At 51.1% G+C, this 21303-nt stretch overlaps 1 protein-coding gene across 1 annotated transcript in view; it reads left to right on the top strand.

Moving 5' to 3' along the window:
• Window positions 1-6254: 6254 nt before the first annotated feature.
• Window positions 6255-21303, top strand: part of TSPAN12 (tetraspanin 12) — a 344082-nt gene continuing 329033 nt past the window's right edge. The window contains exon 1 of the mRNA XM_073573369.1: window positions 6255-6424. The gene's annotated coding sequence lies outside the window, so the exon portion shown is untranslated. The remainder of the gene's footprint in view (window positions 6425-21303) is intronic.

The raw sequence follows: 21303 nt of genomic DNA, 5'->3' as shown, positions 1-21303 counted from the left end.
CAGTGACTGCCGGTGATACTCCTTTCTTTGCTTACTGAGGATTTCTGTCTGCTGCCTGATCCTGCATTTTTTCAGCTAAGTGTCATTTGCTAAACCCTTTGCATCTGTTTTTTTCCTTGCTGTCAGGGGTCAGCTTGCTCCCCCTGGGGCTGCTGGCTCCTGCCTTGTATTTTTGTATCTTGTGTTTGTTTGCTCAGTCCCCTGCTAGCCACCAGTTCATACCTGAGTGCTGATATAGTGGGGGCGAGGTTGTTTAATCCTCAGTATTTTTGTTCATCAGTTGTGTTGGAATTATTAGGGTTCTTTGCGTGATTGCAGACAGTGCCTTTTCTGTCCTGTCCTATCTAGTCAGTGTAGACCCCATCATTTGCTCAGTCTATTTTCTGTCTGTTTGTGCTTCATCTTGTCTCACTGACAATATATGTTTGGGGGCTGTCTATTCCTTTGGGGATCTGCTCCGGGGCAGTTTAGATTTCACCTTTCTGCCTTTAGGCATAGTTAGTCCTCCGGCTGTGACGAGGCGTCTAGGGCAACGTAGGAACGCTCCACGGCTACTGCTAGTTGTGTTGTTAAGATCAGGGGTCTGCAATCTGCTGAGCGACCAACCTCTCTGGTGTTCTGGTGGCATAGCTTATTGCACTCTCCTCCTCGGTGACCCATTCATAACACCTAACCCCAACACTCTCTTAACCCTAATCTCAACCCTAACCCTAGCCCCACCTCTAACTCTAATTTTAGCCTCAATCCTAACCCAAGCTTTAGCCCCAACCCTAACCCTAACTTTAGCCTAACCCCAACTTTAGCCTAACAATAACCCTCACTTTAGCCTAACAGTAACCCTAACCTTAACCGTAAACTAACCCTATCAGTAACCCTAACTTTAGCCTAACAGTAACCATAACTTTAGCATAACCTTAACCCTAACAGTAACCCTAACTATAGCACTAACCCTAACCATAGCACTAGCCCTAACCCTAGCTATAGCACAAACCCTAACCATAGCACAAACCCTATCCCTAACACTAACTCTAACTATAGTACTATCCCTAATCCCTAACCCTAACAGTAATCCTAACCCTAACCTGCATATCTGCTTTTTTTTTATTTTGTGACAAGACCGCTGCCTGGCACAGCTATTGCCAGCAGCACTTGTCACACTGTTTCTCCTCTGACCTCACACTGACAGATCAGAGGAGAAGCAGCGTTACTGTGTGACAAGATCGCTGCCTGGCACAGCTGTTGCCAGCAGTGCTTGTCACACAGTAACGCTGTTTCTCCTCTGATCTCCTGTCAGTGCGAGATCAGAGGAGAAGTGGCGTTACTATGAGTCAGATCGTTGTTACAACAAGCTTTCCCAGCGATCTTTCTCACTGGCTGCTGTGACGGTGACGTCATCAGGACCTGAACCAATCAGGTCTCGATGAGGTCAGGGGTCGCAGCAAGCATTGTGAGCCGGGATCCCGACATTATAAGGTATGTGGGGGTCCCGGGGGGCACAAAACCGCTGACAGTAGAAAAACATCAGCGTTGCACAAAGCCCAACAAGCAGTGACGTTTATCTACCGTTGGTGGTCTAAAAGCGGTTAATATTTAACTGAGTCCACCTATGTACAGTAATAATGGCCCCAGCATCACTGATGTGAGCAAGGGGTGGTGTGATGACCAGTTCGGCTTCTCCCAATTATCTTCTATTGAGAGAAGTCAAACTTATCTAGTTGATATGTGCAAATAGCAAATGTGGTTGCATGACCGCCTGATCACACCAGTGGTATTGGGGTCTCATGACAGCAGGTGCACCATATCATGATTTGGCCAACTGTAGTCTCAGATTGACTGCAATTACCCCGAGCCTTTAATAACTTTATAATAATATATTAATTATGAAATTATTAAATAGCATGCAGCTAGCTCGTGGTTGCTGTATTGTTATACTTGTTAAGGGGCCGACAGATGGACATATTTCTCGTGCGAGGATCGTATTGCAATCCTCGGACTGACTGTCATCTCTCCTGACCTGAGTGTGACAGCTGCATAGTAATCCATCACACTGTCACACTCATGTCAGGAGCGGTACCGGCCAGTCCGAGGATTGTGGTGCGATTGTCGCATGAGTTATACGGCCGTCTGCCTGCGCCATTATGCTAAGGCCGGGGTCACACTCGCACGAGTCTCGCACCTCAATACCCGGCACTGCCGCCAGCAATTGGGAGCGGAGTGTGCGGCTGTCACGCTCGCGCATTGGCTGAATGGCGCAAGCCGGGGGGTTGTGGCCCCACTGTGCCACAAACCAGACTACCCTGGAAGGGGCGTGTCTACAACAGCTACCTCGGTCTTCACTGGAGCCTCTGATGGTGAGGTCAGGCTTGTGCGGCAGATAGCTGTCGGGTGCCACTCCAGGGTGGTGTCTGGCTGTGGCTGCTGGTCCCACTCGGGGACAAGTCACTTTGACAGAGGCTATAGACAGGCAGGCATGACAGGCGCGGCTGAGACACAGGGCAGATTGGCGTGGTATGAGAAGGAGCAGGTTTGGACCTGTTTACACAGCAGGTGTAGGCAGGAGGGAGTAGTGTATGAGAGAGCAGGTTTGGACCTGTTCACACAGCAGGTGTAGGCAGGAGGGAGTAGTGTAGGAGAGAGCAGGTTTGGACCTGTTCACACAGCAGGTGTAGGCAGGAGGGAGTAGTGTAGGAGAGAGCAGGTTTGGACCTGTTCACACAGCAGGTGTAGGCAGGAGGGCATAGTGTAGGAGAGAGCAGGTTTGGACCTGTTCACACAGCAGGTGTAGGCAGGAGGGAGTAGTGTATGAAAGAGCAGGTTTGGACCTGTTCACACAGCAGGTGTAGGCAGGAGGGAGTAGTGTAGGAGAGAGCAGGTTTGGACCTGTTCACACAGCAGGTGTAGGCAGGAGGGAGTAGTGTATGAGAGAGCAGGTTTGGACCTGTTCACACAGCAGGTGTAGGCAGGAGGGAGTAGTGTATGAGAGAGCAGGTTTGGACCTGTTCACACAGCAGGTGTAGGCAGGAGGGAGTAGTGTATGAGAGAGCAGGTTTGGACCTGTTCACACAAGAGTTGCAGGTATGGGTATAGGCAGGAAGGAGTGGAATATGAAGGAACAGGTTAGACCTGTTCACACGGGGAGCGCGGAGCAGGCAGAGCCGCAGGAGCGCAGGGCAGGCAAAGCGGCTAAGGAGCCGTGCAGACAGAGCTGTGAGGGTGCAGATGCACAGATAAAGCTGCGAAGGTGCAGCTGCACAGACAGGGAGGACACAAGGAAAAACACAGCAAGGAAGGGAGCCACGGACAAGGAGAAAGGGAGACTGAGTTCAGACAGAGACACAGACAAAGACACAAGGACCAAGACTCAAGGGCCAGGGTATTCTGCCTCCTGGCAGACGGACAGAGAAATGCTAGGCAAGGTACCAAGACACAAGAGTACACAGTAAGAGCCTTCAGAGAAGGCAAGATACAGAACAGGGCCTGGCTGGCTCAGCAGCAAGGAGCTAACTGAGTTTAGCTATTGCACAGGCAATGTTTCAGTGGGAGTGGTGAAACTAAATAGTCAAGGGCTCCAGGTGATTGGTCAGGGACAGATTACCCAGGTGCACCCTGACTGCATAAGAGCCAGAGAGTTCAGGCGCCGCCCCCCTATACACACAGTCTGGAAACATGGAGAGCAGAGGCACAGAGCTGGCAACAGACAGAATTCACAGCATGGCTTGAAGCAGAAAGTAAGTTGGTGTGCGGGGGATGGGAGGCCATGTAGTGATGCCAGCAGGCTTGTTACAGTGGCTACATGTATTTCTATGTAGCCGCACATGCCGGTCCGAGTGCCGGCAGCAGTGCCGGGTGTTGATGCGCGAGTTTCTCGCATCACGCTAGCAAGTGTGACACCGGTCTTATACTAATCCTGGTTATACTAATACATATTAACCCATTATTAATGTACTAGATGGTGGCCCGATTCTAACGCATCGTGTATTCTAGAATATGTATGTCGTTTATTTATGAAGATTTAATAATAATGCAATAATGCACCCCCCAATCCTGATATGCATGGTCCTCTCACCCCCCAATCCTGATATGCAATGGTACCCCTAACCCTCCAATCCTGGAATGCATGGTCCTCTCACCCCTCTTTCCTGGTAAGCATGGTCCCCTCACCCCCCCTTTCCTGGTATGCAAGGTCCCCCTCACCCCACTTTCCTGGTATGCATGGTCCCGTCACCCCCCCTTTCCTGGTATGCATGGTCACCCTCACCCCCCTTTCCTGGTATGCATGGCCCCGTCACCCCCCTTTCCTGGTATGCATGCTCCCGTCACCCGCCTTTGCTGGTATGTATGGTCACCCTCACCCTCCTTTCCTGGTATGCATGGTCCCCCTCACCCCCCTTTCCTGGTATGCATGGTCCCGTCACCCCCCTTTCCTGGTATGCATGCTCCCGTCACCCGCCTTTGCTGGTATGCATGGTCACCCTCACCCTCCTTTCCTGGTATGCATGGTCCCCCTCACCCCCCTTTCCTGGTATGCATGGTCCCGTCACCCCCCTTTCCTGGTATGCATGCTCCCGTCACCCGCCTTTGCTGGTATGTATGGTCACCCTCACCCCCCTTTCCTGGTATGCATGGTCCCCCTCACCCCCCTTTGCTGATATGTATGGTCACCCTCATCCCCCTTTCCTAGTATGCATGGTCCCGTCACCCCCCCATTCCTCGTATGCATGGTCCTCTCACCCCCCAATCCTGGTATGCATGGTCCCCTCATCCCCCTATCCTGGTATGCATGGTCCTCTCACCTCCCCCAATCCTGGCATGCATGGTCCTCTCACCCCCCCAATCCTGGTATGCGTGGTCCCCTCACCCCCTATCCTGGTATGCATGGTACTCCCTCATCCCCCAATCCTGGTATGCATGCTCCTCTCACCCACCTATCCTAGTATGCATGGTCCCCTCACCCCCCCATTCCTGGTATGCATGGTCCCCTCACCCCCCCATTCCTGGTATGCATGGTCCTCTCACCCCCCCATTCCTGGTATGCATGGTCCCCTCACCCCCCCCAATCCTGGTATGCATGGTCCTCTCACCCCCCCTATCCTGGTATGCATGGTACTCCCTCATCCCCCAATCCTGGTATGCATGCTCCTCTCACCCACCTATCCTAGTATGCATGGTCCCCTCACCCCACAATCCTGGTATGCATGGTCCCCTCACCCCCCCAATCCTGGTATGCGTGGTCCCCTCACCCCCTATCCTGGTATGCATGGTACTCCCTCATCCCCCAATCCTGGCATGCATGGTCCTCTCACCCCCCCAATCCTGGTATGCATGGTCCCCTCACCCCCCTTTGTGGGGATGCGATGAAGTGACATCATCTTGGACCCGCTGTGTGTCAGAGGAAGAGGGTAATGATGGGAGAGGGAGCGTCATGTGATGCTCTTTCTTCCATTATTGCGGAGCGCACCGGGGGCCGCGCTGATGCCGCAATAATGGAATATATATATATAGATTATATATGGGCAGCACGGTGGCTCAGTGGTTAGCATTGCAGCGCTGGAGTCCTGGGTTTGAATCCCACCAAGGACAACATCTGCAAGGAGTTTGTATGTTCTCCCCCGTGTTTGTGTGGGATTCCTCCGGGTACTCCGGTTTCCTCCCACATTCCAAAGACATACTGATAGGGAATCTAGATTGTGGGCCCCATTGGGGACAGTGATGATAATGTGTGTGCTGCGGCATATGTTAGCGCTATATAAAGATTATTATTATTTTTGGCAGCAGCGCGGTCATCTGCTGAGGTTCTCTGTTTAGGGGCCCACTGAGAAGTTTTGCCCCCCTGAACCAACACCCTAGCTACGCCTCTAGTCGGGAGTGAAGCTTCTTGTGATCCTTTCGGCTATAATTTCCTCATATCTGACTGGGGAGGGATAGAGAAGGGTCCTGTGGGTGATGTATTTCAGGTTGTTGCCTCTTATCCTAGTACTTTATCTCCCCCAATACCAGGCATTTTGATGCCCTCCTATAAATACTATCCGGGAAGCCACAGCAGGACACCTCCATGCAAGAATACACTTCCCAAATTCATTTCCAGCCCCGTTTAGAAAGCTATTCCTGGAAGTCTAGTGTCAGTATTGTGAAACATGTGCTGTGGGAAATGGTGCTGTGACCAGTTCGAGGCAGGAGACCGGGGAGAGTTATATTCCTAGCAGTTATCAAATGTCTGACAGGACCCAGCACTGACTGTGGGAGGCAGGCCGCGCATGCGCGATGCACTGCTTTCCCCGCTGGTTGGGACTCGGCTGAGTTTGGAGCAGCTGAGAGCTCGGCACTGACGCTGCTCGTCCAGGAAGGGGTCCTGCGCCTCACATGGCAGAGATGCGGCACCTAGGGGAGAAGCCCAGAGCTCTGGTGTCAGCAGCACACGGATAAGGTAATGCACGTGGAGGTGGCCCAGTGGTGCAGGACTGGGACTAGGCTGGAGAGCTGTCACTAGTAGAGAAGTGCCGAACTACTGTGCCAGTCACTGCATGTACATGGCGGGTCACATTCCTGCTGGTGCTGGCAGCAGAGGGAGCGCAGCTAATGAATGAGCGCTCAGTGCGGAGTGTGGAAGTGTCTGAGCTTGTGTTCTGCCACAGCTGCAGACACAAATGGCCGCAGGTCACAGCCCCGGGTGAGGAGCCAGCATTCCGCAACTGCACAGCCGCTCCATTCCCGGGCACAGGGCAGTGACAGCGGGAGCGCTCCCCACAGGCGGCACGGTCACCTGCAGCTCCCCACAGGCGGCACGGTCACCTGCAGCTCCCCTCAGGCGGCACGGTCACCTGCAGCTCCCCACAGGCGGCACGGTCACCTGCAGCTCCCCACAGGCGGCACGGTCGCCTGCAGCTCCCCTCAGGCGGCACGGTCGCCTGCAGCTCCCCTCAGGCGGCACGGTCGCCTGCAGCTCCCCTCAGGCGGCACGGTCGCCTGCAGCTCCCCTCAGGCGGCACGGTCGCCTGCAGCTCCCCTCAGGCGGCACGGTCGCCTGCAGCTCCCCTCAGGCGGCACGGTCGCCTGCAGCTCCCCTCAGGCGGCACGGTCGCCTGCAGCTCCCCTCAGGCGGCACGGTCGCCTGCAGCTCCCCTCAGGCGGCACGGTCGCCTGCAGCTCCCCGCAGGCGGCACGGTCGCCTGCAGCTCCCCTCAGGCGGCACGGTCGCCTGCAGCTCCCCTCAGGCGGCACGGTCGCCTGCAGCTCCCCTCAGGCGGCACGGTCGCCTGCAGCTCCCCTCAGGCGGCACGGTCGCCTGCAGCTCCCCTCAGGCGGCACGGTCGCCTGCAGCTCCCCTCAGGCGGCACGGTCGCCTGCAGCTCCCCTCAGGCGGCACGGTCGCCTGCAGCTCCCCACAGGCGGCACGGTCGCCTGCAGCTCCCCACAGGCGGCACGGTCGCCTGCAGCTCCCCACAGGCGGCACGGTCGCCTGCAGCTCCCCTCAGGCGGCACGGTCGCCTGCAGCTCCCCTCAGGCGGCACGGTCGCCTGCAGCTCCCCTCAGGCGGCACGGTCGCCTGCAGCTCCCCTCAGGCGGCACGGTCGCCTGCAGCTCCCCTCAGGCGGCACGGTCGCCTGCAGCTCCCCTCAGGCGGCACGGTCGCCTGCAGCTCCCCTCCTCCGGCACAGGCGGCACGGTCACCTGCAGCTCCCCACAGGCGGCACGGTCACCTGCAGCTCCCCACAGGCGGCACGGTCACCTGCAGCTCCCCACAGGCGGCACGGTCACCTGCAGCTCCCCACAGGCGGCACGGTCACCTGCAGCTCCCCACAGGCGGCACGGTCACCTGCAGCTCCCCACAGGCGGCACGGTCACCTGCAGCTCCCCACAGGCGGCACGGTCACCTGCAGCTCCCCACAGGCGGCACGGTCACCTGCAGCTCCCCTCAGGCGGCACGGTCACCTGCAGCTCCCCTCAGGCGGCACGGTCACCTGCAGCTCCCCTCAGGCGGCACGGTCACCTGCAGCTCCCCACAGGCGGCACGGTCACCTGCAGCTCCCCTCAGGCGGCACGGTCACCTGCAGCTCCCCTCCTCCGGCACAGGCGGCACGGTCACCTGCAGCTCCCCACAGGCGGCACGGTCACCTGCAGCTCCCCTCAGGCGGCACGGTCACCTGCAGCTCCCCTCAGGCGGCACGGTCACCTGCAGCTCCCCTCAGGCGGCACGGTCACCTGCAGCTCCCCTCAGGCGGCACGGTCACCTGCAGCTCCCCACAGGCGGCACGGTCACCTGCAGCTCCCCACAGGCGGCACGGTCACCTGCAGCTCCCCACAGGCGGCACGGTCACCTGCAGCTCCCCACAGGCGGCACGGTCACCTGCAGCTCCCCACAGGCGGCACGGTCACCTGCAGCTCCCCTCAGGCGGCACGGTCACCTGCAGCTCCCCTCAGGCGGCACGGTCACCTGCAGCTCCCCTCCTCCGGCACAGGCGGCACGGTCACCTGCAGCTCCCCACTGGCGGCACGGTCACCTGCAGCTCCCCACAGGCGGCACGGTCACCTGCAGCTCCCCTCGGGCGGCACGGTCACCTGCAGCTCCCCTCGGGCGGCACGGTCACCTGCAGCTCCCCACGGGCGGCACGGTCACCTGCAGCTCCCCACGGGCGGCACGGTCACCTGCAGCTCCCCACGGGCGGCACGGTCACCTGCAGCTCCCCACGGGCGGCACGGTCACCTGCAGCTCCCCACGGGCGGCACGGTCACCTGCAGCTCCCCACGGGCGGCACGGTCACCTGCAGCTCCCCACGGGCGGCACGGTCACCTGCAGCTCCCCACGGGCGGCACGGTCACCTGCAGCTCCCCACGGGCGGCACGGTCACCTGCAGCTCCCCACGGGCGGCACGGTCACCTGCAGCTCCCCACGGGCGGCACGGTCACCTGCAGCTCCCCACGGGCGGCACGGTCACCTGCAGCTCCCCACGGGCGGCACGGTCACCTGCAGCTCCCCACGGGCGGCACGGTCACCTGCAGCTCCCCACGGGCGGCACGGTCACCTGCAGCTCCCCACGGGCGGCACGGTCACCTGCAGCTCCCCACGGGCGGCACGGTCACCTGCAGCTCCCCACGGGCGGCACGGTCACCTGCAGCTCCCCACGGGCGGCACGGTCACCTGCAGCTCCCCACGGGCGGCACGGTCACCTGCAGCTCCCCACGGGCGGCACGGTCACCTGCAGCTCCCCACGGGCGGCACGGTCACCTGCAGCTCCCCACGGGCGGCACGGTCACCTGCAGCTCCCCACGGGCGGCACGGTCACCTGCAGCTCCCCACGGGCGGCACGGTCACCTGCAGCTCCCCACGGGCGGCACGGTCACCTGCAGCTCCCCACGGGCGGCACGGTCACCTGCAGCTCCCCACGGGCGGCACGGTCACCTGCAGCTCCCCACGGGCGGCACGGTCACCTGCAGCTCCCCTCGGGCGGCACGGTCACCTGCAGCTCCCCTCGGGCGGCACGGTCACCTGCAGCTCCCCTCGGGCGGCACGGTCACCTGCAGCTCCCCTCGGGCGGCACGGTCACCTGCAGCTCCCCTCGGGCGGCACGGTCACCTGCAGCTCCCCTCGGGCGGCACGGTCACCTGCAGCTCCCCTCGGGCGGCACGGTCACCTGCAGCTCCCCTCGGGCGGCACGGTCACCTGCAGCTCCCCTCGGGCGGCACGGTCACCTGCAGCTCCCCACGGGCGGCACGGTCACCTGCAGCTCCCCACGGGCGGCACGGTCACCTGCAGCTCCCCTCGGGCGGCACAGGCGGCACGGTCGTCAGGCGGCACGGTCACCTGCAGCTCCCCTCAGGCGGCACGGTCACCTGCAGCTCCCCTCAGCCAGCACTCTGCACAGGCGGCAAAGTAACATGCAGTATACCCTCAGCCTGCATATGCTCCAAGGTAACCTGCAGTATAATTCACAAAAAAGAAGGGCTGTTCCAGGCACCAAGTCACTTAATTCTGTGTGTTATTATTACAACCCAAATCATCAGTAATAGCCTTGTCGGATCTCTTCTGGGTGGCGTATATATTAAAGAGCATATAATGTATCAGCAAGGGTAACAAGAAAAACAGCACTCACCCAATCCTTCTTTCAAGATGTGGTTTTAATCCATTAAATAGGTGACATTAATATTTGCAGAGGTGCAGGTGTCATGGGAGTTATTTCATGAGAAGCGAGACCTGCCGGACTATGGCCGTTTCACACCTTGCTGGCACTGATCATGCCTTGCTGGCACTTCTATGGGACCTATAGAAGTGTCAGCAAGGCGTGAAACGGCCGTAGTCCGGCAGGTCTCCCTTCTCGTGAAATAACTCCTGTGACACCTGCACCTATGCAAATATTAATGTCACCTATTTAATGGATTAAAACCACATCTTGAAAGAAGGATCGGGTGAGTGCTGTTTTTCTTGTTACTCTTGCAGATACATAACCTGCAGTATACCTTCAACCTGCACTCTGCAGTCTTGTGGAAGCAAATTGCATATTTTCTTTTATAAGCTACTTTTTATAAGTGTCACTTTTTTTTACCTGCCTACTTTACCAAATGCTTGTTAAAGTTATAAGGTGTTCTTTTACTTTTCCTATATTATTATATATATATATTTTTTAAGCTTTAACTGTGCTAGACACTGGTATTCTTTTTTCCAAGTATTCTAAAAATTGGGCCTTTCTTTTGGGAAAGTGATTTTTTTTTTTTAAATCTCTAAGGCCATATTCCCATATAAGACACCTATACAAAAATCCTATAATTTATGACATGAAGGAAATAACTATGTATAACACCTACAGATAAACTTCATACGAAGGCAAAGTAAAGAGTATAAAACATAACTTTATTGAAATGGATAATAAAATCTAGACATAAAGGCAATAGGGTAGTAAAAAGGGTGCTAAGAATAAGATGAGGCAAAAAGGTGGAACAGCCTGGACACCTATGGTAATAGAGGGGCAATGGCAAGTAAATCAATGGTTGGGTAGCATCACTTGTATGACTCAGAAAAACACGCGATGATTACGTAAGTAAGTAGACAAACTTAACAGTTTCTTTGAACCTATTTACCGTATATACAGTTAGGTCCATATGTATTTGAGAGCGACAACATTTTTCTAATTTTGGTTCTACACGTTACCACAATGAATGTTAAACAAAACACTTCAGATGCAGTTGAAGTTCAGACTTTCAGCTTTCATTTGAGGGTATCCACATTAAAATTGGATGAAGGGTTTAGGAGTTTCAGCTCCTTAACATGTGCCACCCTGTTTTTAAAGGGATCAAAAGTAATTGGACAATTGACTCCAAGGCTATTTCATGGACAGGTGTGGGGAATCCCTTCGTTATGTCATTCTCAATTAAGCAGATAAAAGGCCTGGAGTTGATTTGAGATGTAGTGCTTGCATTTGGAAGGTTTTGCTGTGAAGGAAACATTCGGTCAAAGGAACTCTCCATGCACGTGAAACAAGCCATCCTTAAGCTGCAAAAACACAAAAACCCATCCGAGAAATTGCTACAACATTAGGAGTGGCAAAATCTACAGTTTGGTACATCCTGAGAAAGAAAGAAAGCACTGGTGAACTCATCAATGCAAAAAGACCTGGGTGCCCACGGAAGAGAACAGTGGTGGATGATCGCAGAATAATCTCCATGGTGAAGAGAAACCCTTTCACAACAGCCAACCAAGTGAACAAAACTCTCCCGGAGGTAGGCATATCAATATTCAAATCTACCATAAAGAGAAGACTGCATGAAAGTAAATACAGAGGGTTCACTGCACGGTGCAAGCCACTCATATGCATCAAGAATCAAAAGGCTAGACTGGACTTTGCTAAAAAACATCTAAAAAAGCCAGCACAGTTCTGGAAGAACATTCTTTGAACAGATGAAACCAAGATCAACCTCTACCAGAATGATGGAAAGAGAAAAGTATGGCAAAGGCGTGGTACAGCTCATGATCCAAAGCATACCACATCATCTGTAAAACACGACGGAGGCAGTGTGATGGCTTGGGCATGCATGGCTGCCAGTGGCACTGGGTCACTAGTGTATATTGATGATGTGACACAGGACAGAAGCAGCCGAATGAATTCTGAGGTATTCAGAGCCATACTGTGTGCTCAGATCCAGCCAGTTGCAGCCAAACTGATTGGTTGTCGTTTCATACTACAGATGGACAATGACCCAAAACATAAAGCCAAAGCAACCCAGGAGTTTATTAAAGCAAAGAAGTGGAATATTCTTGAATGGCCAAGTCAGTCACCTGTTCTCAACCCAATTGATCATGCATTTCACTTGTTAAAGACTAAACTTCAGACAGAAAGGCCCACAAACAAACAGCAACTGAAAACCACCGCAGTGAAGGCCTGGCAGAGCATCAAAAAGGAGGAAACACAGCGTCTGGTGATGTCCATGAGTTCAAGACTTCAGGCAGTCATTGCCAACAAAGGGTTTTCAACCAAGTACTAGAAATGAACATTTTATTTACAATTATTTAATCTGTCCAATTACTTTTGGTCCCTTTAAAAACAGGGTGGCACATGTTAAGGAGCTGAAACTCCTAAACCCTTCATCCAATTTTAATGTGGATACCCTCAAATGAAAGCTGAAAGTCTGAACTTCAACTGCATCTGAATTGTTTTGTTTAACATTCATTGTGGTAATGTCTAGAACCAAAATTAGAAAAATGTTGTCTCTGTCCAAATATATATGGACCTAACTGTAGATGCATATACACGTTCACTAAATTACCACGCTACATAGTCAGTACATGGCAATGTATGGGCTAGCGGGATATATCAAAGTTACTCAGTGACCAACCCTCCCATAGTATAGTAGCTATGGAGTATATAGTACGTATGCATATACAATATGGAGTCAATATATCAAAGCATGCCTGCCTACTAGAAATATGCTGAAATATCTATTACCAACAGAGTAGAGGTCCTGTTGTCCACAACACTAGACGCGCGTTTCACAATGAAATGCTTCGTCCAGGGGTTGATTTTTTTTTTTTTTTTTGTTGTTTTTTCTCCTACCATATTTCTCGTAGGCAGGCATGCGTTTATATGTTGACTCCATGTTGTATATGCACTAAATTATGCCATAGCTACTATACTATTGGAGGGTTAGCCACTGTGTAACTTTAATTACATATACCCCGCTACCCCATACACTGCCATGTACTGACTATTTAGCGTGGAGTAAGGCACTTGTTTGTTATTTAGTGAATGTGTATATGTCTCTGTATATAGTGGGTACGGAAAGTATTCAGATCCCTTAAAATTTTTCACTTTGGCTTCATTTCATCCATTTGATAAATTCAAAAAAAGTTCATTTTTTTCTCATTAATGTACACTCTGCACCCGATCTTGACTGGAAAAAAAAACAGAAATGTAGACATTTTTGCAAATTTATTAAAAAATAAAAACTGAAATATTACATGGTCATAAGTATTCAGACCCTTTGATCAGTATTGAGTAGAAGCACCCTTTTCAGCTAGTATAGTCTTGAGTCTTCTTGGGAATGATGCAACAAGTTTTTCACACCTGGATTTGGGGATCCTCTGCCATTCTTCCTTGCAGATCCTCTCCAGTTCTGTCAGGTTGGATGGTGAACGTTGATGGACAGCCATTTTCAGGTGAATCTTCCCCAATTTTTTGAATAGCCCTTTCTTAATCCTTTCAAGGCTGCAGTTATCCCAGTTGCTTGTGCACCTTTTTCTTCCACACTTGTTCCTTCCACTAAACTTTCCATTAATATGCTTGGATGCAGCACTCTGTGAGCAGCCAGCTTCTTTAGCAATGACCTTTTGTGGCTTTACCCTCCTTGTGGAGTGTGTCAATGACTGCCTTCTGGACATCTGTCAAGTCAACAGTCTTCCCCATGATTGTGGAGCATACTGAAACAGACTAAGCGACCGTTTTAGAAACTAAAGCCCCCGTTACACACTGCGATATCGCTAGCAATATCGCTGTAAAGTCACCGATTTTGTGACGTTGCAGCGATATTGCTAGCGATATCGCTGCATGTGATACTTACCTCCGACCGGCTCCCCCGCTGGTTATCGCTGATCGCGCGAGAAGCTCCTGGATCATTCCTCGTCGGTCACTTCCTGCGGCGCTTCCTGTGGCGCCGACGAGCGACGCGTGGAGCCGGGCGGGAGGATGCAGGATCGCCGCGTCTGACAGGTAAGTAGCGACCCCCATCCCCAGCGATGTCGCTGGTGAGATCTGCCTGTGTGGCAGCTCACTAGCGACCACCTAGCGATGCACCAGCGATCCTGACCGCGTCATATCGCTGGTCGGTATCGCTGGTGCATCGCTAGGTGTAACGGTACCCTTAGAAGCCTTTGCAGGTATTGTTTGTTAATTATTCTAATTTACTGAGATAATCACTTTTGAGTTTTCATTGGCTGTAAGCCATAGTCATCATTAACAGAAATAAACACTTGAAATAGATCACTCTGTTTGTAATGACTCTAAATAATGAGTTTCACTTTTTGTATTGAAGAACTGAAATATATTAACTTTTTGATGATATTTTAATTTTGTGAGAAGCACCTGTATATTCGAATCACACTTGACAGTGAAAGTCAATAAGTCCGTGGAAAACATCGGACTGCACCCAATGATATCCGATTTTCACAGACTAAAAGAATGAAAAAAATATAGAATTTTTTTCCATCTTCTAATCCAAGGAAATCCGATGGCACTCTGATCAGAATTTGATTAGCATTATTGGACCAATTCGCTTAGATGAAAGAAAATACGTTGGTGTGGCCCTAGCCTAATACTGTTATGTAGTGTGATAGCGCCAAGTATTTGTTCAAAAATCTATAGATAGATATTTTTTAGTAATGCCATATACAAAATATTTTTCTTATCAGTACATAAATCAGGTGTATATGCGGAGATATGGTGTTTTGAGATATATGCTGTGACCTACGTATGGAGTTCTATAGTGTGAGGGTATGCCAAAAGAGTGTCATCGGTGTGACGTTTGGCAGGTCTAGATTCCTGTTTCTGTACGGAATAACATAGGCTGCTCTGCTTTAAAGATCAGAGCACAGTGTATACATTGGGGTATATTTTATATATGAAAGTCAGCAGCATATTTATACAGCTGTGGATGCATATGATTTGGTATAAAGTTTTCATCCTTTTTAGTCTTTCTTCACATCAGCATTGAAGGCTCCGCTAAAGATTCCATCACATTTGATAAAAAATAGCTTTTTTTTTTTTTTTTTTTTTAATTTACACTCAAGAGGTGCAGATTTCAGAGAAAACTGACTAACCCCATTATAAATCAGTAGGGCCATGGGTTAACTGATCACAACTACAATTCTGCACCACAAGAGATGGGATACGCCCACCAAGGACATGAAACATACAGGCTAAAAGGACAGTGCCTCTCCCTTGCATCAGTTGGTTTCCTGTCCTTGACATAGATACCTCATGCAGGCATACCTGTGTTTAGAAGGACTAAAGATGAAGTATTCCCTTCCCAGGCCTGGATGGCTGGCTCATGCAGCAATCCCTTCTCTGCTTCGGCCGGTGCAGGGTTCCTGTAAGCACCCCAGTAGGTCCAAGGGGACTTTCACGCGTGTGCGGACACAAGTGAGCAGTACCCCTGAGCAGGTGATGGCCGGCTCTGGCGTGGCTCATGCTACAACAGGCAACTAGAATTAAGCCTGCTCTATCCCTATTGTCCCCTCCCCACAGCGCGGTGTTGGATGTAACATGGCCGACACCGGAAGTGACGTGTGGTCCAGGACTTGTCTGATAATGCATAGATATGAAATCCGGCGCTCCTTTTCATAATGATATGATACATACCGGATAGCGCCGATTTTCATTTGGTGTCTCTTCACAGCTCCACTTGTCTGAAGAAGGTCCATCTTAAGGACTGAAACGTTACATATTTATTGTCTTGTGGAAAATTAAAGCTGTGAATAAAACGAAAATTCTTTTTTCTGCAATTGGGAGTGCCGGATTTCATATCTATTCATATATTATATTGGGATTGGTATCCCTGTTTCTGTGCACCCCGCCTTCATACATCGGAGTGACGTGCCTTATAATAAGATTGTCTGATAATGCAGGCCAGGAGGTGGGTCTGTATGACACGGCCTGTGATGTACCCGGTTTGATGAGCAGGTGCATGAGTGACAGGCCCTCTTGATGGGCGAGTGCAAGGCAGTAACGTACGCTGGGCGCCGTATCGGTAACTTGCATCCGGATGACACACAGAGGCCGACTTGGGATCCACGTGAGCTGGAAATGCTGGGGGTACCGGTGGGAGCACATTGGCCAGTATAAAGGAAAGCTGATACCACTGCTCAGGTGCTTCCTAGGTAACTTGTCACCTTAAGGAGAATGGAGACAGATTCGGAGCAGCAACAGCAAAGTAGCGACAGCCATGGCAGCCGGATGGGAAGCCCCAGAAGGAGGTGGGGTATTGTCATCCCTGCGGCAGCCGTACCACAGAGACAGAGTCCTGCAAAAGAGAGCAAATCCAGTCAGTGAAGCTCCAGCAAGGTGGACTAATCTGCAGCCTCTAGTGATGAACTCCCGGCTGAGACATGCCCTTCCTTTAAACCGATACCATTTGATTGAATCAGGGTGATAAGTTGTCTTCATGAAAGTTCACTTGTTAATGTGTTTTTTTTTTTTTCTTGTCAGTTATTGCCAGGGGAAGAAATGCGTGCCTAAAACCAAGCACAAAGAATGTGCACTTTGTAAAACCTTTATTGCTGGATTCCTATCCGATAAGGCTTTGTCAATCCTGCATAGAGCAGACAGTGGCAGAGGAGACTCCTACCTTTGCCACAGACTTAAGTTCCATCATAAGGGTGGAGGTTAAAGAATCCCTTAAATCCCTCTCGCAGAAAAAGAAGGATAAAGGGGTTGGGAAGTTTGCCCGCTTAAAGAAGTGGATAGGCTAGTTAAATTAGTCAGATCCATATTGGGTATTGTGGATGCTAGGCCAGAAAGATCGGTGCAGGACATCATGTTCCATTGCCTAGATAAGAAAAAATGTTTAATAAAAGGATCCAGGTTTTAGTTCAGAAAGAGTGGAGAAAGTCGGAGAGGCTTTTTTCCGCCATCCTTCAAAATGAAATATCCCTTTTGACAAGACTTCATCATTATGGAACCAAATTAAACTGGAGGTGGCAATAACGGCCGCCAAGAAAGCTTCTATGCCCTTCCTCGAAAGGAAAGCGGCCACCTTTCTTAGGGGTACATGGGAGACATCAGCAGGGCTCTGAAACTGGCGGTAGCAGCAACGTGTACTGCTAAGATCCTTAATGATATGGCTGGATCGCCTGGAATCCCAGTTAAAGGACAGGGTTTACAAGGGACAATATCTTGGGCACTATTCCGCTTATGCAGGGAGCAGTGGACTTCCTGTCCATTGCTTCTGTGGTCTCTGTAAGGCTGGCGGCATGGTTGGCCACCATTTGCAACTCAGCCCGTAGTGCTTTGTGGTTGAAATGCTGGCCAGAGGACATTCAGGCTAGATCAAGACTGTTTTACATTCCTTGTGAGGGAGAGTATCTTTTTGACCCAGCCCTGGATGAAATTGTAGAGAAAGCAATCCTTTCTGAAAAAGGAAGTTTGTCTGAAGGAAGCCTCCCAGGGAGCAAGATAAATGGGAAGATTGCAGAAGGAAATGTGGAGGCCTCATGTTTTGGAACCTCTTCCCAAGAGAAAAGGAAATTGGGTCAATGATGCCTGGCCAAGCTAGGGGAAGGATTTCCTACTCCTTTCCTGACTGGGAGGGAATTTTGTCCAGTAGCTGGATTCACAACCTGATTAGGTTGGGGTTGAGATTAGAATTTTAGAATTCCAGTCAGTCTCACAAGGAAGATTTGTATAGATTACCCCCCCCCCCCCCCCCGAAGATCTTCACTAAGAGAGCAATTGGACCCAGAGCCAGAAGTCCTGGACTTAGTCCTCCTAGAAGTACCAGAGTCCGAAAAATTGGATGGAGTTCTACTCCCCTGTCTTTCTATTAAGCAAGCTGGACAGGTCCTTCAGGACTATAATAAATCAGAAGACTTTGAACAAATTCCTGAGAGTTCAGTCTTTTAAGATGGAATCCATTAAGTCAGCAATAAAGATGGTTGTTTTAAGGCAGTACTAGATTTAAAAGATATGTACTATCATGTGCCCGGACATATGGAACATCAGAAATATCTCCGGGTTGCAATAGCCATTGATGGGGTAGTTAGGCACTTTCCATTTAGGGCCCTCCCATTTGGGCTGGCTATAGCTCTTCGTGTCTTCCCAAAGGTGATTGCGGAGGTTATGTCTCATCTGTGGGAAAAAGATGTGTAAATCAATCCAACATTGTAAGAGTCAACTAGAGGAGGTGATGGCTACCCTAAAGGGCCTGGGCTGGCTACTGAATCTAAAGAAGTCCAGATTAGAATCCCCCCCCAATATTTAAGAGTTTCTGGGGCTGCTATTGAACTCCGAGGTGCAGGAATGTCACCTCCCAGTGGTTAAAATAGAAAAAAATCCAGAGTCAAGTGTTGAGAGCCATGGAAGTCCCCTCCATGTCCCTTAGGAATGCAATACTCCTGGGTTCTTTAACCTTGTGCTTTCTGGCAGTTCTGTGGGCCCCGCTCAATTCCAGGGTTTTGCAATGGGACATTTTACAGAATGAGATCTCCCTTAGGGGGCACCTGGAAGGCAGGATGACCCTATCCCTACAGACGGTGCAATCCCTTCAGTGGTGGCTGGATGGATCAAACCTGTCTAGGGTTCCCTGGGTTACTAAACTTACATGGGGTGTCACCACAGATGCAAGTCCCGCGGGTGCTTATCTATCTAGAGTATGATTTAGTCCAGGGGATCTGGATTAGGAGTGAGAGAATCACTTACATTTCATCAAATATAAAGGAACTACTAATGGTAGACCTGGCTGTGAGTAAATTTTCTTGCAGGGTCAGCATGTCTGGATCCTCTTGAACAATCAAGTGTCAGTGGCTTGCATAAATAGCCAGGGGGGAACTCAGTCCAAACCCTTGTTGCAGGTGACAGATCGCTAGTTCCAGCTAGCAGAGGGTCATCTCCTTTCTTTGATGGCTCTGCATATAAAAGGGAAGAAAAACAAGAACGCGGGCTTCTTAAGCTGCAGTCTTCTAAAACAAGGGGAGTGGGAGCCGTCAGGTCATCTTCATCTAGATAGTTCAGATGTGGGGTCTCCCTGTCATAGACCTTTTTGCCAGCTCTGTGGGATTTCATCCTGGCTTACACCTTTCATCCAGTAGCTCTGATCCCGCTAGTCATAAGAAAAATCAGGGAGGACAGGGCAAGAATTGTGGCATTTGTCCTCTTTTTGCCCAGAAAACCATGGTTCTCATGGCTAAGGATAATGTCGGTGTCCGATCCATGGATTCTTCCAGAGATTCCAAATCTCCTTTCTCAGGGACCAGTGTATCATCTGCAAGTGGCCAACTTCCACTTGATGGCTTGGAATTTGAAAGAGCACTATTAAAGGTAATAAAGGTCTCTACTAATCTCATCTCCACCCTGCTTCAGAGTAGGAAATCAGTCACGACCCGAATATATGCTAGAACTTGGAGAAATATTTTATCTTTCTCAAGGTCTAAAACCTAAAAGTCCAGGATACAGCAATCGGGGCGCTGTACACCTGTGATTTGGCTAGTAATTATTGGATGTCATGGTTTATTAAAGCATCATCGATATCTAGGCCCAGTCAGTGATATCCAGGCTCTCTCTATAGCTCCACCTTTTACTCAGATTCAGACTCAGAGGTCTGTCATGACCTCGGTCTGTCATTCCAAGGATGTCTTCTAAGGATAATATCTGAAATAATGCCTGAAATGAGCCTGAAGTGACCAGAAGGTACGACTAAACGCTGCGTTTAAATGTACTAAATTTCTTTTGCCTTCTAAATTACTCTCACCATGCTGACATACGCTCTAACAGTTTTGGCTCCTTTAACCCTCACTCTCCTTCGCTATTCAAAAACCCCAGCACCCGCTAACCAAATAATAATCTCTTCTTGCCTCCCCACCTGACCTCCTCTGCTGACCTGCTCCTCAACTTCAGAGCTCTCCTAATAAAATGCAAAACAAGCCACCTACTCTCCTCCCACATGCTCTCCCTCTCTCTGCTTCTCCTCACTGCTGGCGACTAGAGTTGAGCGACTTTGGTCGGATCGGGTTTCGTGAAACCCGAATGAAACAAAATTTGAGTTGGATGAAATTGGTCCGACTAGGGCAAAAAAAGTCAAAGTTTCGTCCGAAACCTGACCCCAATGCAAGTCAATGGGAAATAAAAGTCGGCATTGAGCGGATGACATTCATCCACTCAATGCCGACTTTTATTCCCCATTGACTTGCTTTGGGGTCGGGTTTCGGACAAAACTCCGACTTTTTTTGCCCTAGTCGGACCAGTTTCATCCGACTCAAATTTTGTTTCATTCGGGTTTCACGAAACCCGATCCGACCAAAGTCGCTCAACTCTACTGGCGACATATCTCCCAACCCTGGACCCCCACAGCTCATACCTCCCATTACTACCCCCTTCTATTGTTCCCAAACCAATGCAAACACTAGAAATCCGTGCCCCTGACAACCACCACCCTGCTCCCACTCTCTGGATCACTCTTGAATGCTCGCTTGGTCTGCAATAAACTCCATGTGATTCACGACCTCTTTACCTCTCGTAACTTTTCCTTCCTTGGCCTCACCGAATCATGGCTGACACCCTCCGACACCGCCTCCACTGCTGCGCTTTGTTACGGCGGCCTCCACTTCACCCACACTCCTCGCCCTGGCAACACAGGGCGGAGGAGTGTGCCTTCTCCTTTCTTCCAACTGCACCTTCAACCCAATCCCACCTCTTCCCTGCCTTATCCTCCCCTCTTTTGAAGTCCACTCCGTCCGCATCTATTCTCCCTCCAAGTGGCCGTCATATACCGACCTCCGGGCCCGACCACTGCCTTCATTGACCAATTCTCTACCTGGCTCCTTCACTTTCTCTCTGCGGACATTTCCACCATCATCATGGGTGACTTCAACATTCCCATTGAAACCCACCAGTCAGCAGCCTCCAAACTCCTGTCCCTTAGTTCATCCTTTGGACTTACTCAGTGGTCCTCCTCAGCCACCCACGCAGACGGACATACACTAGACCTGGTCTTCACCCGCCTCTGCTCTCTTTCTAACTTCACCACCTCCCCTCTCTCTGACCACCATCTACTCACTTTTTCATCCCTGTCCTCCTCACCTGTCACCCATGTCCAGCAGCATGCGCACCCCCG

The sequence above is a fragment of the Dendrobates tinctorius genome, unplaced genomic scaffold (genome assembly GCF_039654945.1).
Source record: "Dendrobates tinctorius isolate UK_male_01 unplaced genomic scaffold, ASM3965494v1 ptg000035l, whole genome shotgun sequence".
Taxonomy (NCBI): domain Eukaryota; kingdom Metazoa; phylum Chordata; class Amphibia; order Anura; family Dendrobatidae; genus Dendrobates; species Dendrobates tinctorius.
Note: the sequence above shows the minus strand (reverse complement) of the source record. Positions and strands in the feature narration are given on the sequence as shown.